General features: G+C 49.2%; 1 protein-coding gene across 1 annotated transcript in view; it reads right to left on the bottom strand.

Annotated features, from left to right (window-relative positions):
• Nucleotides 1–17,489, bottom strand: part of CNGA4 (cyclic nucleotide gated channel subunit alpha 4) — a 239,063-nt gene that overhangs the window by 36,976 nt on the left and 184,598 nt on the right. The gene's annotated exons all lie outside the window — the stretch shown is intronic.

Below are 17,489 nucleotides of genomic sequence, written 5' to 3'. Positions count from 1 at the left end.
GGAGACGCCTTAAGAAATTATTTTCTACATTAATAATTCCTGTGCCCGCCTTGTGTCCCCAAAGTTCTCCACCATAGGATGCAGCAGCTTTAACTTGGGACTTGTACATTACCACTGCCGGGCTAATTGGTTTATAGGTGGAAGAATTTGCCACCTTCAGAATTCCCCCCGACATTTGTGCAAGTTTCAGGCGGCTTATTGCTTCGTGAGGTTCCCATGATAGGTTCTCATGCAGCGTTACCCCTAAATACTGAAAGGTTTTTACTCTCTCCAGTGTTACTGAACTCAGGGAAGGGTTTGGTCTAGTTTTGCCTGTGGGATTAAATATCATAAACTTGGTCTTCTCTGTATTTATTTCCAAGCCATATTGGCTACAGAAAAGACCAAAGCCATCTAAAATCCGTTGGATCCCCATCGGAGATTTGGACAGCAGCAGGGTATCGTCCGCAAACATAATGGCCGGTACCCTCCTGCCGGCCAGGGACGGGGCATCATTGTCATGAACGTTGTCAAGATGTGCAATTACGTTGTTAACATAGAGGCAGAAGAGGGTCGGGGCAAGGACACAACCCTGTCTCACCCCTCTATGAACTGGGAATTTAGATGTCAGCTCACCCGTCCTTCCATACCTGACCTGTGCAAAGTTGTTTTGGTGGAGCCTAATGATGGCGTTTAATAGGTGGCGTGGGACTCCCAGCCCCGTTAGTGTCTCCCAAAGTTTCTTCCTGGGGACCAAGTCAAAAGCTGACCTCAGGTCCACGAACACCATGTACAGCCTTCCCCTCTCAATAATTACAGTTTTCCAATATAGGAGTACGAGGCGGAAGATCTGATCCATGGTGGACGTGTTTTTTCTGAAGCCAGCTTGTAAGGGGCTGAGAATTTTATTTTCCTCCATCCACTCCATGAGATGGTTTAGGAGTAGGCGGGAGTAAATTTTCTGGGGGACATCTATAAGACTTATTGGCCTGTAGTTGGCTGGGACTAGAGGAGAGCCCTTTTTAAAAATGGGCACTATCTCAGCCCCCAGCCAAGTACAAGGAATCTCCATCCCACCCAGAATGGCGTTAAAGAGTGTGAGAAGATAAGGACCCCATATATCTGGATAGGAGCGAAAAAGATCGCCGGGCAACCTGTCAAGTCCTGGGGCCTTCTCCCTCGACAGGGCTAGAATAACACTGACCACCTCGGAGAGAGTAAATTCCAAGGTTGGTGCAGTGGCAGGAGCGACAGTAAAGGCCCTGTCCCTTACGCCATCGATCTAAGGTGGTTCCTGGTATAGTTGGCCAAAATGGGCCTCCCAAGCGGAAGCTGCAATGTTTGGCTCTATTGCAGCTTTGTGTTCTGGCGTGCCAGTATTCACCAGGGACCAGAATTTCCTCAGATCTTTCGCTTCCAGTGCTGATGTTAAATCCTGCCATTTATTCCAGTCCCAGTCAGCTCGCGCCACTGCCATAGTTTTCTTGTAAATCCGTCTAAGCTCAGCAAGTTTGCACTTGTCCGATCCCATTTTAACACACTTCAGGAGTTCGGACTTGGCCTTTTTACAGGATGCATTGTACCAGTTTGGGGTACGGGTTATTTTTTTCCTTTGTGGTAACACTGGGTAAAAGACCTCGCCTAAAAGGGCCACCAGTTCTTCATGGATATGAGCTAATTTCTTATTGAATTCTGGGATTCTTGGCTGCGAGATTAGATTATCCGTTTCCATAAGCTTCGGGAGTGCTAGCCGAAAAATTTTGCTTATGGACTCGTCTGAGCTCGCCAGTTTCCCCCATTTGATCCTACGTCTATTGGAACTAATTAACAGGTTCCCAGGATCGTGTCTGGGCTCATCGGCGAGTGATCGAGCTGTACCTTTAGGGTGCACCATATACATTACAAGTGCATTATGATCACTATCCGTTCTTACAATTATTCTAAAGTCCTGAATCTTGGGCCAGAGACTAATGTCTACCAAAATGTAGTCTAACCTGGATTCGTTATTCATCCTGTTAAAAGTGCATACGGAGGGGGTATCTGAAATACTGCGGCCGTTGCATGCCCTTAAGGAAAAGTTTAGCGTTAAGGAGAGTATTTGTACTACTAGGGGAGACCAGATTTTCACATATGGGGATTGGCAATGCGGAACACCCCAGAGGTCATCTTCCACTGCAAGGGCTCCTTCCTTGAGGCCTTCTAAAGGCTCAAAGTGACAATTTAAGTCGCCTCCCAAGACTATCTTAAGGTCATTCGGGAGGCTAGCCAGAAAGCCAGTAAGATCATCAAGTGTGGGAGATTCCATAGCCAGCTTGGTGGGTCGGGAGTATACGTTAATTATTGCTAGACTTAAAGCGTTGGGCCACCTGAGAATAACACACTGAATATCCTGGGAGTGAGTCGGTAGACTCTCCGCATTACACCCAATGTGACTAGCGACCCAGATCGCCAGTCCTCCAGAGGGCCTCCCTCTACCTGACCAGGTCGCATTAATTTCAAACACAGCATACCCCACTCTAGATAATGGTTCCCTAGCCCATGTCTCTTGGAAGAGACAGATATCGCTATTTGCTATCAAGGAGTCCCAGTCACTCGTGTCAAGTTTATTGACAATACCAGCAACATTCCAGGAAAGAACCTTTAGGGAGTTGTCAAACGGATCTGAATCGCTTCCACCACTTTTAAGCGGAGCGACATCCGTTGATGGAGTCGTAGGACTGGGCAATGGTATTTCCAAAGTTGGTGGTTCCATCTGGTCTGCTACATGATGTGTTGAGATTTGCAATTTGAACTTATTACTAATACAGCCCGGTGGAGTTTTAATTTTAGATAAATCAGTTACTTGACCAAGGGGGTTAATAGATGTCAAGTTCTCCCTTCGAGGGGCACCGTGTTCTTGAGTGGCGCTATCTATTTCGCATCCGGCCTGTCCCTGACCCTTGAAAAGTCAATCTATCTGTTCAAGGCAGCTGTATCTATTAGGGTGCCAAAAGTTACCAAGGTTGTTACTGGGTGCATTACGGTTGGGCCAGACTCTGCGGCCGTCAGCAGCAGGTCCGACCAGGGTCCAACCATAGTCATTGTTCAAAATTGGCTTATAAGTATTGGGATAAAAAAATGACAGGTGGACCACTTCAATAGATGTAGACCCTGTGTTCCCAGTCCAATTGCAAATATATGGCACAATTTTAGGATTCCTAAAGTTCACAATTATGCAGTCACCAACACATTTCTTATCTGTATAACCGATCCATGGGACTCTTCTTACCATAAGAATTTCTCCCTTAGTATTAGGTGGTAATGGCCTATGGGTATTTAACCAACTAGTAACCTTATTATGAAAAGAATCATAAGGTTCCACCACAGTTCCCTCAAACGTGGGTACTCCCTTCAGGACAACAGAATAGGCAGCAGCCTCGGGAGGCAGATTTATCGCTTTGCGCCTGTTTTGTTGGCTATCTTGCCTATCTATATGGTTCCTTGCGTCGTGTGTTAATTTTTCCTGATCGGAACCAGAGGCCGAACCAGATAAATTCGGCCTACAGGTAACTCCTGTGACAGGTTGGTGGTTACAGGATAGTACGGGAACAGATTTTAGCAAAGAAGCTGGCTGCGCATTGTCCGTTAGAATAACTGTTGGAGGTGCATTGGTCAAGATGTTAGAATTAGATGGTAAATTGGGTAAATTAGAAATCCCTGTGGGGTGTCCAACTACTGCGTGTGTACCTGCTCTTTGGTCTGAGGCTAAGCCTAACAATCCCTTACGCAGGTCTATTAGACACATTTCTATGTTGGCCAAAAGGTCTTCTAGAGGAGTGAGGAATTCCCTCAGTAGGGTACGTAGGCCAGTATACATACTATCATCCATTCCGGCAACATTTTGTTGACTAGGTGGGTTTTTTGCCGTGGTGTGTTGTTGCGGGGATTCATGTTTACGGGATAAGACCGACTCTTTGCCAACTATGTCCAGTTTAGTTCCCCTAACCCTAGAGATGGCTTTTGGGGCTTTGGATTTTCCCCCCTTAGTTTTATGAGCCCTTTTATCCGTTTTCGGGATTGCTCCCTCCTTCTCCCCCTGTAAGAGCATGGTCTGGTCCTTGGTTTTACTTGTAGACAAATCAGTAACCGCTACCTCAGCAGTAGTGCAAGCTGCGGGGCCCTTACAGTTTGGAAGAGATAGTATACTGAGCTCTGCATGCTCGGAATTATCACAATCAATAGAGGAGGTAATGGAGCAGTTAGTATCAGACGGATCTGGGAGAACAGTTACCCCGGCAACCCCCCCTATCGGAAGTGTTATAGGGTTTAATGACTTGGCGGGAGTAGTAACATTTGCAATAGGTCCCAGGGAGGATCTCCTCACCCAATCTATTTCTTGGGAGATACGTCTTTCGAGAATGGAGATCTCATCCACAAGTAGAGACCCAGCTTTAGCAAAGTACGTGTCCAATGTACCTGTTGGTCTTCCCGTCGCCATGGCACTCTTGCTCCTGGTCTCTCTCGTAGTCATAATGTCTCCAACAGCACCTGGTATATAGTGGATTACGGACAGCCTGAGGTGTCTCTCGCCCTCCCTCGACCGTACTCGAACGGCCTCAAACGGCCCGCTCTTTGCCCGGTCTTCGCCCCGGCTCTCGACCCGCACGCGTCCCGCTAGCGCGCGAGAGCAGTAGTGTGGTGATATAGGAGAATGGGGCGGAGATAGAGGAGGAGTCGGGAAGAGGGCCAGGTGCAGCCAATGTGCAACGCGCACAGCTCCCTGGTCCTCGCAGTCCCGAGTGCGTGGATGGCAAATTGCAGAGTCTCCCCTGTGGCAGGTGGCTTCAGGCAGCGTAATGTCCTTCAGGATACAGCGTCCGGTGAAAAAGATGTGCCCCAGAGACCAACAGCCAGGTAGCAGTCCTCGAGCGGCTCCCGCGAAGCGGGGGCCGCGAGTCGTATTAAGCTCTGCGGGGGAGGAGTCGGGAAGAGGGCCAGGTGCAGCCAATGTGCAACGCGCACAGCTCCCTGGTCCTCGCAGTCCCGAGTGCGTGGATGGCAAATTGCAGAGTCTCCCCTGTGGCAGGTGGCTTCAGGCAGCGTAATGTCCTTCAGGATACAGCGTCCGGTGAAAAAGATGTGCCCCAGAGACCAACAGCCAGGTAGCAGTCCTCGAGCGGCACCCGCGAAGCGGGGGCCGCGAGTCGTATTAAGCTCTGCGGGGGAGGAGTCGGGAAGAGGGCCAGGTGCAGCCAATGTGCAACGCGCACAGCTCCCTGGTCCTCGCAGTCCCGAGTGCGTGGATGGCAAATTGCAGAGTCTCCCCTGTGGCAGGTGGCTTCAGGCAGCGTAATGTCCTTCAGGATACAGCGTCCGGTGAAAAAGATGTGCCCCAGAGACCAACAGCCAGGTAGCAGTCCTCGAGCGGCACCCGCGAAGAGGGGGCCGCGAGTCGTATTAAGCTCTGCGGGGGAGGAGTCGGGAAGAGGGCCAGGTGCAGCCAATGTGCAACGCGCACAGCTCCCTGGTCCTCGCAGTCCCGAGTGCGTGGATGGCAAATTGCAGAGTCTCCCCTGTGGCAGGTGGCTTCAGGCAGCGTAATGTCCTTCAGGATACAGCGTCCGGTGAAAAAGATGTGCCCCAGAGACCAACAGCCAGGTAGCAGTCCTCGAGCACCACCCACGAAGCGGGGGCCGCGAGTCGTATTAAGCTCTGCGGGGGAGGAGTCGGGAAGAGGGCCAGGTGCAGCCAATGTGCAATGCGCACAGCTCCCTGGTCCTCGCAGTCCCGAGTGCGTGAATGGCAAATTGCAGAGTCTCCCCTGTGGCAGGTGGCTTCAGGCAGCGTAATGTCCTTCAGGATACAGCGTCCGGTGAAAAAGATGTGCCCCAGAGACCAACAGCCAGGTAGCAGTCCTCGAGCGGCACCCGCGAAGCGGGGGCCGCGAGTCGTATTAAGCTCTGCGGGGGAGGAGTCGGGAAGAGGGCCAGGTGCAGCCAATGTGCAACGCGCACAGCTCCCTGGTCCTCGCAGTCCCGAGTGCGTGGATGGCAAATTGCAGAGTCTCCCCTGTGGCAGGTGGCTTCAGGCAGCGTAATGTCCTTCAGGATACAGCGTCCGGTGAAAAAGATGTGCCCCAGAGACCAACAGCCAGGTAGCAGTCCTCGAGCGGCTCCCGCGTAGCGGGGGCCGCGAGTCGTATTAAGCTCTGCGGGGGAGGAGTCGGGAAGAGGGCCAGGTGCAGCCAATGTGCAACGCGCACAGCTCCCTGGTCCTCGCAGTCCCGAGTGCGTGGATGGCAAATTGCAGAGTCTCCCCTGTGGCAGGTGGCTTCAGGCAGCGTAATGTCCTTCAGGATACAGCGTCCGGTGAAAAAGATGTGCCCCAGAGACCAACAGCCAGGTAGCAGTCCTCGAGCGCCACCCACGAAGCGGGGGCCGCGAGTCGTATTAAGCTCTGCGGGGGAGGAGTCGGGAAGAGGGCCAGGTGCAGCCAATGTGCAATGCGCACAGCTCCCTGGTCCTCGCAGTCCCGAGTGCGTGAATGGCAAATTGCAGAGTCTCCCCTGTGGCAGGTGGCTTCAGGCAGCGTAATGTCCTTCAGGATACAGCGTCCGGTGAAAAAGATGTGCCCCAGAGACCAACAGCCAGGTAGCAGTCCTCGAGCGGCACCCGCGAAGCGGGGGCCACGAGTCGTATTAAGCTCTGCGGGGGAGGAGTCGGGAAGAGGGCCAGGTGCAGCCAATGTGCAACGCGCACAGCTCCCTGGTCCTCGCAGTCCCGAGTGCGTGGATGGCAAATTGCAGAGTCTCCCCTGTGGCAGGTGGCTTCAGGCAGCGTAATGTCCTTCAGGATACAGCGTCCGGTGAAAAAGATGTGCCCCAGAGACCAACAGCCAGGTAGCAGTCCTCGAGCGGCACCCGCGAAGCGGGGGCCGCGAGTCGTATTAAGCTCTGCGGGGGAGGAGTCGGGAAGAGGGCCAGGTGCAGCCAATGTGCAACGCGCACAGCTCCCTGGTCCTCGCAGTCCCGAGTGCGTGGATGGCAAATTGCAGAGTCTCCCCTGTGGCAGGTGGCTTCAGGCAGCGTAATGTCCTTCAGGATACAGCGTCCGGTGAAAAAGATGTGCCCCAGAGACCAACAGCCAGGTAGCAGTCCTCGAGCGGCTCCCGCGAAGCGGGGGCCGCGAGTCGTATTAAGCTCTGCGGGGGAGGAGTTGGGAAGAGGGCCAGGTGCAGCCAATGTGCAACGCGCACAGCTCCCTGGTCCTCGCAGTCCCGAGTGCGTGGATGGCAAATTGCAGAGTCTCCCCTGTGGCAGGTGGCTTCAGGCAGCGTAATGTCCTTCAGGATACAGCGTCCGGTGAAAAAGATGTGCCCCAGAGACCAACAGCCAGGTAGCAGTCCTCGAGCGGCACCCGCGAAGCGGGGGCCGCGAGTCGTATTAAGCTCTGCGGGGGAGGAGTCGGGAAGAGGGCCAGGTGCAGCCAATGTGCAACGCGCACAGCTCCCTGGTCCTCGCAGTCCCGAGTGCGTGGATGGCAAATTGCAGAGTCTCCCCTGTGGCAGGTGGCTTCAGGCAGCGTAATGTCCTTCAGGATACAGCGTCCGGTGAAAAAGATGTGCCCCAGAGACCAACAGCCAGGTAGCAGTCCTCGAGCGGCACCCAAATAAGATCCAAACATTTCACAAAAACTTTGGCAAGACACAGCAAAGCAAAAGCAAACATCACCATTGAAACAATCTCATTTCATCAATCCTACCAGTGGGAGGACAAATTAAATGTTTTCTGTAAAACTGGAAGCACTCTACCCCAGATTCATGGGTGAATTCAGAACTTCTTCCTCCTGATATCTCAAGCAAAGCCTCAGACGCTGCAAATTCTACCATTTTGCAAAAAGGTCTAGGAATTTTGTCCCGTATCTCCTACATAACCTTTGGATAATTTCAGGGGACAAGTACATCTCTTGAGTTTGCCGAATAAACCTGCTGAGATGATCCGCTTCCTTGTTGTCTAGCCCTCTGATATATATATAGCCCTTAGGGATTAAGGATACCTTTTATGCCCATGTAATTGTCTCAGTGGAAATCAAATCCAGAGCTCCTGTATGGGTTCCTACCTGCTGTAGTCCTTCCACAGAATGGAGATACTGAACGTATTCAATGTTCCGAAGATTGCAATTGAATCCCTCCAATTGGAGGAATGGAGGTTTTCTTGTAGACACCATCTCGCTTGAGTATACAGATCTCCTAATGTAGCCCCCATTTCAATGAACTTGCATCTGTTGTTACCACACTGGCATTTCTCTGATGAAGTGGTAGACCTTTCTCTAGATTGTCCCCCTCCAAACACTATTAAAGGGTCTGCCTTTCTTGTTCCTTGAGGAGAATTGTTGTGGAAAATCTGGGACAACAATCATGAGATGACTGTAATAATGCCATTTTGGGCAAGGAACTTCTGTTTCCCACTCCTTCAGACTCCAACACTGCAGAACAATCTAATGCCATCTTGTCTCCAACATCATTTGCAGCTTTCTGTTTGGAGGTTGAAAGGGGAAAGTTACAGAGGAGCTTTCTATCTCACCTAGCGAATGCAGTCCAAAATTCAAGGAAGCCCTCTATTATAAAATCCTATTCCAAGCAGTGGGCTAGTTTACAGAAGTGATGTGATACTGAATCGCCTTTGCCCTTAACATTGTGATCCATCCTGTATTCTTCAGCTCCTTCGGGAGGGTTTTGAAAAGGGTCTTGCTGTTACTGCCCTCAAAGTTCAATGGTCAACAATAAGAGCATTTTGGGAGAACCCTGTAGAATTTTTGCAACAGTAGAGATTTCAGCATCTCTCCGATTAAAACATTTTTTTTTTTTTGCCAGGCCTCCGATGAGAGCATTAACATATTCCTTGGGGCTTCCTTTTGTTCTTACAGCTTTGAAGGACATCCTTAAGTGTCAATAGAGCAAGAGGATATCAAAGTCCTCACTATGAAATTAACATTTGTATGTGCTATCACATCAGCCGGGATAGGGAACTGAGTGCTTTGATGTGCAGAGACCCACTTGTAACAATTCTGCAGGTCCTGCCTATCTACTTTTCTTGTCAAGAGGCAGCCTTACTATTTTATGCCCCTTTCGTTTTTCCTCAGAGGAGATTTATTTTAATTTGCTGGATGAAAAAAGAGTTATATTGATTTACCTTCAAAGGAATTCAGGAATTCTGAACATTTGCTAGTGAAAATAGTCTCTGAGAAAGAGGGCTTCACCAATGTCTATTCACCAGACAAATAGTCACCCAGGCTCTTATCTCAAGAAGACTTGATTATGGAAATGTCCTCAACATAGGAATCCCAGCTCATATCCTACGACGACTCCAAATCACCCAGAACCCTGCCACAGACTCAAACTGAACATCCCACGAAATACCTACATCTCCCCATGCCGCAGCAATCTCCACTGGCTCCTAGTTCAGGAAAGATGTAATCTCAAGCTACTCACCCACTCTCCACAACACTGGTCCAGCTTACCTCAACCACCGTCTCAACTTCTACTAACCCACCAGACACCTTTGATCTGCATCCCAGGCAAGAGCACACCTCCCTTGCATGCATCAAGAAGACCATAATCGAAGGATGCTCCTTCTCATACCTCACAGCCAAGACCTGGAATGACCTCTTGAAACACCTCAGAACCTTCCCCTCCCTCATGGACTTCCATAGAAACCTCAATACATGGCTCTCTCAGATGAAACAGGCATGATCTCCTCAGTTCACCTCAGGCCTGCCCTACCCAGTGCCTGAATACCCTCAGGGGGTGATTACCCACGCACTACAAATTCTGATTTGGTCAATGATTCTTTTAGCCTCATCAGTGGGAGATCACCTTCTACCTGAAGGCATTCATGGAAGCTCTGCTAGAGGGATGGTTGGCTGCTGGCAGAGGTCAAAGGGGTTCCCTTTACCTGAAATATGTAGAGTGGCTACATGGTCCTCATCGGACACTTGTGTTCAACATTATAGGTAACAGTACATTGAAGATTAGAACAAACCATTTGGTGGGGTGTTTGAGCTCCACCTGGTCTTAAATTGTTCCTTCAATTATTTGTTAATGTCTCTATTAAATCACTGGGTGTTGTCGTGTCTTATTGGTGAGGTATTTATTGTCAAAGAAGACCAGGTTTTGAGCTAGGGTCATGGTTGAATAAGGACACAGGATGTAGAGGTAATAACCAAGATTACTTAACTGTAATCTTCATTACACCTGCAGCCTCATGCATCAAGCCAAAATCCAGTCGGTAAAATACCGATTCGCTAATAGCTCCCGGTATTGAGTTAAAAATACCCAATCCCAATGCATCAACCCAAAAGCAAAAATCGCTATTTAAGGAATCCTTAAATAGCGATTCCTTAAATAGCGATAGCATTTAAGGAATCCCAAATAGAGATTCCTTAATTTAAGGAATCTCAATTTGGGATTCCTTAAATGCAATGCATGAAAGTAAAAAAATTAGCGAATTCGCTAATAGGGGGAGCAAATTACCATGAAGATGAACTGCATGGTAATTTGCTAAAAGTTTGAAAAATGCACTTTTGTGCATTTTTCAAAGTTTCATGTTGCGCACACACATGCCCTTAGAGCATGTGTGTGTGCAACATATGTGCACATATCAATTTCAGGGGTGCAATAGGGTGTCATTTTGACACCCTTGCACCCTTGAAATTGCATGAGCAATTAGCGAGAACCTACTGGTACTCGCTATTTGCTCATGCAATCTCCAATTCATTCCTATGGGCCTGGAGGCCCATAGGAATGATTGGGATGGCATTCCTTAATTGCTACTCGCAATTTGCTAGTAGCAATTAAGGAAAGTTAAGGAATCGCTATTTGAATAGCGATTCCTACATGCATAGCCTTTTGCTATTCCTTATTAGCGATTCCTTATTTTTCGCTAATAAGGAATCGCAAATGGCATTGTTGATGCATGTGCCCCTTAGTCCTTAAGTTATTACAACCCGTCCACTACCCCTGTTCCTTCGGTCTTCGTGATACTTAATGTGGGTGGGAGAGGAGGGCGCTGGGTAACCCACGTCCTTTATTGCACTGGGAGGGGATTGGGAGGGACTTGTTTTCAGCATTTCCCATTTCATTCTTCCAGTCATGAAGGTATTTACCTCATGTGCAATGACTGGTATGACGATTTAATGACTAAGAGTAGTGAAAACTAGTGCGAAGTAATCTGGGATATTAATCAATGGCTCTGAGTGTATAACTAACTCTGATCTTATACCGAGCAACTTAGGCAAGGGAAATCTTGTTTCCTCATATTATTCATTGAGGCATCTATTCTGCATGACATCCCAATATAGGGCATCTGTGACAAAGAATTTTCAGACGTCATGATGCCACATTTGCACGATCATGGTGCTCTTTCTCCTTTTGTAGTCATTGGGACCCTCTAGAGGTCGAACGGGCAGGTATGTCAATGCCAGCGCCATGCCACCTATCAGAAGACCACAGGTAGGAGCGTAAATGCACTCTGCGCATGCAGTGAAGTGTACTCCCACCTACCATCATAGCTTAGCATGGCCAGGATCACCTCATGTTTCCCATAGTTATGGGAGAGCACGTGTGGGGAGGACGTTGCTGCCAGTGTGGACAGCGCAGTGATTGTGCGGTTGGTCAGGTGGGCGGGTGGACCTGCCTGGAGTCTGCCTGGCCAGCGTTTTCTGGAAATAGATCAGCTCTGAAGGAGACTTGGTGGAGAATATAAAAAAGATGATACCTCTTAACAGGCTTGTTCCTCACAACTCCAGAGGTTGCCATGGTGGAGAACCTGCCTGGGGTAGACCTAGAGGTGAATGGCTTGGCACTATGTCAGCGAGAACGGCTGGTGGTTGTTCCACTGGGAAGCCTGGTCACCTCAACCACTCACAGATGGAGGAACCATGACGCCATCGGCAACTCAAAGCATTATAATCCAGAAGGAGGACAGTGGGTGGGCAGACACACTGGGCCATCACAGAATGTCATCCTTTCTGGGGGAGGGTCTTGGCACCGGGCAGCCTCCTACCCAAGTGCTGAGAAGGTACCACATCTGTCACGGCAGTCGTGCCAGGCAACGTGCTGAGATCGGATCCTGGCATAGAGTCTTTGAGGTCTGTTTCTGTTTTGTGGACTCCTGAGGGAGGAAGCAGCAAGTTCACCCTCACTCACCATGGGCACACCATGGGCACACAGTCCGCACACTGTCTGCTCACAAGGTCGCCCCCTCAATTCCCTCCAGAGCAGCATGTACCCTAATTGAGGGCAGTGGCAGGGACCAGGAGTGTGTGACCTGGGAGCCTTGCTCTAACCCCTTGAGTCTGCATGTGGTATTATGGCTCTCTCCACATCTGTAGAGTTCTCAAAGATGCCGTGGAGAGCTCTTTTCTACTCCTTACTTGTGATGGCATAAGGACTTACCTCATCTTGTGGACTTCCCTGCCCAGGGGACAAGACTCCCGGAAGAGGGGGTGTTTGGGCTACACCTGTGTCGTCTCCAAGCGTTGAGGAGGGAAATCCAGATCACAGCCCGTCCAGCTGTGCCCAGGTGAGAAGTAACACTGCTGAGTCCTTCTTTTGTTTTTATCATCTTGGAACACCAGGGCCATGAGACAAAGATAAGTGAACTTCAGCTTGTTTTACTGACGGTGTCCGTTACTAACAAAATACCACAATTTACACCAGTCGCAAATCCTCCAGATAATGTAAGTGCCATTTTTGTTTACTCTCTGACATCTTACAAACAGAGGAGTTTTAAGGCATGGGCAAAGGGGCTCTGGCCCAGGGCCCCCCTGATAGAGAGAGCTCTGTTCTGCAGAGTGTCTTGCCCTGATGACCTTGAATAATTCTGAAACATATTGTTTTAAACATCGTTTTTTAGGTCTCGCCTGACTCAGCGCATAAGCTGGTCTGGCGAGACTTATTGAGAGGGCTCCAAAAAGTGCTACCAGGCCAGACTAGAGCTACAGTGCATGTGCGCTGGTGCGCGCGCCACGCTTGACCGCGATTACTTTCACTTTCGCGGCCCCACGGCCGCTTTGATGTTTGATCACGATCACTTTCACTTTCGCGGCTGCACGGCTGCTTGGCATAGCCAATAGGTCTCGCTTTTGGGACCTTATAAGTATTTAGTTATGCAACTGTTGCATGGATAAACACTTATAAGGTCCCAAAGGCGAGACCTACTGGCTATGCCAATGCTTGTCTTTCATTTCTTTTAATGTGGGTAATGTGTGAGGGTCTACTACAGACATTTTGCTGAGAAATGTTGAGTTCGTTTCATTCAGCATCCATAAAAATTTTCTTTTAGATCAAAACAGGCCCTCACATATGAGACATGGGAGGGCGTCGCTGAGATTATTTGCAGTGAGCTGAGGCTGTAACACAATATTGAAACCACACACCACTATCCCTGAATATGAGATGTTAACACATTTAGAGTGTGGTCCAGTGAGCCTGTGCACTGTCAGTGGCCTGGCCAAAGAGGGCGTGAAAGAGCTGACACTGGATGATAAATCCAGTTCCAAACAGGGGCCCCAAAATACGTTCGGCCCAGGGTCCCCAAAACCCGTAGGATGTCCTGCTTACAAATGAACAACCCCGGTGATGTTGGGGGCTAGAACTGGCAAAATCCCCAGGTGCCTCCCGGAAGTGCGCAGAATTGTCTCCGGCTGCCTGGCGGTGCCGAGGGGACTTGTGGTGATTGTTCAGAGTCACCAGAGAAGCCATGAAAGAGAATTCTCCGATGGCATGAGCAAAGTGAATTAATGTCCTTAATGAAATGAAATTATTCCCGAATAATGTTGGAAAATGCAACAAGGGCTCCCAAGAGAATCTGAACGGCTTTCTAATAAATGCACGAAGCTCTGCACGTTAATTGGAACAGGAGAAAGGAAATGGAGAATTATATTTGTGATTAAAGGAAACGAATAAAAAATGTGTTTGGATTCTGTCTTGCAAGGGTGGGAGCGCCGAGTGGGGGCTGAGGCAGGAGGCGGAGGGCCTCCGAAGGTATCTGATGTGGGACGCTCAAGGGGGTAGTGTCAAAGCAGCAGGTGCAGTGGCACCGGGGCCCAGGAGAGTACAGGGCCACACCAAACACGAAGGGGCACAGCAAACCCTGAAGTTAGGGTCGCTCACGTTTTTCCTGGAGTTCAGTAGGATTGCGAGGTCTCATTCACACACAGGGCATAACTGCATGTTTTTGTTGCTGTTCACCGTACCAAAATATACACTAGATGCTGAATAAGTGTTCATGTTTTTTTAAGTCGCAAGTAGAAATCCCAAGTCGCCTCCAATAAAGTATTTCATAGAATTTAAAGCTAAGGGGCATATCAACAACAACCGGCGATAATTATCGCTGAGCGCACTTAGCACTTGGATAATTATCGCCGGCTGACGTGGCTTTTTATCGCTGAGATAGCGTGCTATTAGCAACGCTTATCTCATCAGCGATAAAAATCCTAGCGCTAACTGCCTATCGTGAGATTATCGCTGGAAACCCAGCGATAATCTCACATTAGCTAGTTGATAGGGACTCACAAATTTAGCCATGATATCCACTTTCCATAGGATATCATGGCTAAGTCAGTCCTGAAGCAGGCGTAAGGAAAGTAGCGATAACAGGGGTTATTGATACTTTTCCTGACGCTATGCTTCATAGCGTTAGGTTAGCTGAAAGGAGAAATGTCGCTTAGCGACATTTCTCCTGTCATGCCAGGTCAGGAACGCCCACTTCATTAGAGATGCAGAGCTGGGCGTTAGGAATCCTGACGCTAAAGCAAGGTTTCACGCGTTAGCGTGACCTTGCTGATTAGGCGATAAAATTATCGCCGCTTTTTGTCGAAAGCGGCTGCAAAAGCAGCGATAATTTTTTATCGCCTGCTTGTTGATATGCCCCTAAGTTTCCAAGAACTCTCACATTTTCGAGTAGCTAATCCAGTCCAGGATCTTTCTTTGCATTCTGGGACTTGTAGTGCAGATTTTATAATGACACAACAGGGCTCCAAGTCCCAGAATGCAAAGGAAAATCCTGGACTATATGCGTTACAACTAGCTCTAGGAAAGTGCGGTTTACAACATTTCAGTTTAACTGCTGTTCCTTGTGTTTGGTGCAACTTCAAATGACTCACCTGTAATGCACGAAACTGCCATTGCTATTTATATAGTGCATTGCTGCCTGTGTGTGGCCTCGAAGCGCTGTCAACGCACCTTGAGGCACGCAGTTGGATCATGGTTGAATGGGAAGGGTGTTGGGTGTAGGAGAGTAAAATGTGTAGCTTCAGTGACAGTGGATGACGTCTCCTGGTCATGTTATACAAAGTGTATGGTGCACGTGAAGGAAACAGTGGTGAAAGGTGCGAGGTAACGACCATAGGACAGGCTGTGGAAGCAGTGCAGGAGCTGCTTGTGATTGGCTGGTTACTAACTGGTAATCTTCATTACTCCAAGTCCTGGACTTCCTTGCACAGTAATTTAATTATTTATTTCTCACATTTTTATAGCGCACTGTTACCCGGAGGTGTCGTGGCGCTGATTCAGTAATAACAGAATGAGCAGATGTACGACTGTCTTTTTCAATCGCAAACGGGAATTCGGCCCATTTGCGACCGCAAAATTGGTCTGCCCCATGAACAAACTCTATTTTGAGAGTCGGTAACCTATTACCGACTCGCAAAATATGGTTTGCGACTCGCTATTAGGAAGGGGCGTGCCAAAGGCGTCCCTTCCTAATAGAGAGTCTAACTGCAATGTATGATTGTTTTGCGACCGCATTTGCGGTCGCAAAACACTTGCAGTTTACCACCTACTTCAAGTAGGTGGTAAGTCACTCGCAAACGGGAAGGGGCCCCCAGGGACCACTGCCTACTCTTAAAAAATGAAGCAGGAATGTTAAATTTTCCTTTTGCAAATGAATCCTATTTTCCTTTAGGGAAAATGGACTGCCTTTAAAAAAAAAGTGCTTTATTTAAAAAGCAGTCACATACATGGTGGTCTGCTGACCCCAGCGGGCCACCATCCCTGGAAGTGCTCGCCATTCCTAATGGGGTCGCAAATAGCACCTGCCTCATGAATATTGCTGAGGCAGGCAATTTGCGACCCCATTAGGAATCGCTAACAGTGTCTGTGACATTGTTGTACACTTGTAAGACCTGGGGTCTCCAGGCCCTAAGGGGGTAACGTGACACGAGCGGCTGGGCACCCAAAGGCCTGTGTGTTAAGCAACCATACAACACGCACATCCCCTGAAGCAGTAACCGCACACAATAAGGGACGCCACACAGTAAGGTGAATGCAAGTTAATCAGATTTATCTAATCAAAGGAGCATGCACAGTATCTTACAGGGCAACGATCTTCACTTGTACACATTAACACTATAGGCAATGCATCTTAACTGGTACCCATTAACCTTTGCGTTTCCGCCTCTTCTTATGATTACCTCAGCAACCCCATGCGGAATGACCTTCCCTAGTGCTACGGGACACCCTATGACGCTAAGGCGTCGCTCTTACGCGGAGCGCCTTGCACTTGAGGCCTCACCTGGAGAATGGAGCGCTTGCGGACACAAACGGAGGGTACACGTTATTTGGACTGGGCACTCATCGAGCACTTGTGAATACACATTAAGGGTCTGTGCTACTTAAACATAGAACGCATTGAGCACTTGTGAATACACATGAAGGATCAGCGCTACGTAAACATAGAACGCATTGAGCACCTGTGAATACAAATGAAGGATCAGCGCTACGTAAACATAGAACGCATTGAGCACCTGTGAATACAAATGACGGATCAGCGTTACTTAAACATAGAACGCATTGAGCACTTGTGAATACACATGAAGGATCAGCGCTACGTAAACATAGAACGCATTGAGCACCTGTGAATACAAATGAAGGATCAGCGCTACGTAAACATAGAACGCATTGAGCACCTGTGAATACAAATGACGGATCAGCGTTACTTAAACATAGAACGCATTGAGCACTTGTGAATACACCTGGAGGATCAGCGTTACTTAAACATAAAACGCATTGAGCATTTTGGGAATACAAATGAGGGCTCAGCGCTACTTAACCATAGGACGCATTGAGCACTGGTGAATACGAATGAAGGCTCAGTGCTACTTAGACTTCGAACGCATTGAGCACTGCAAGTCACACAGACGGCAGTCCTCAGTTACAGGCAATCAATCCCACGGAGGGGAAACTCTCAGCACGAAGGGAAATCCCACGGAGGGGGAACTCTCAGTACGGAGGGAAATCCCACGGAGGGGGTACTCACAGTCACTGCATGCGGTGTCGCTCCCACGTGGCAGGGGGCGCACCGGCCTTCTCAAGACTTCCGGGGAGCGGGGGAGGGCGAGTCTCAGGCCGCCACACGGCCGTGCTACCTCCCAGCCCCCGGGGGTTACCTTCGTCTCATCGCTCGGCTCCGCTCCGGGCCCTTCGCTCGAAACGCGCAACGGCGTGGGAGACGTCACGAATCCTCTCTCCTC

Source organism: Triturus cristatus, chromosome 8 (genome assembly GCF_964204655.1).
Source record: "Triturus cristatus chromosome 8, aTriCri1.1, whole genome shotgun sequence".
NCBI classification, from domain to species: domain Eukaryota; kingdom Metazoa; phylum Chordata; class Amphibia; order Caudata; family Salamandridae; genus Triturus; species Triturus cristatus.
Note: the sequence above shows the minus strand (reverse complement) of the source record. Positions and strands in the feature narration are given on the sequence as shown.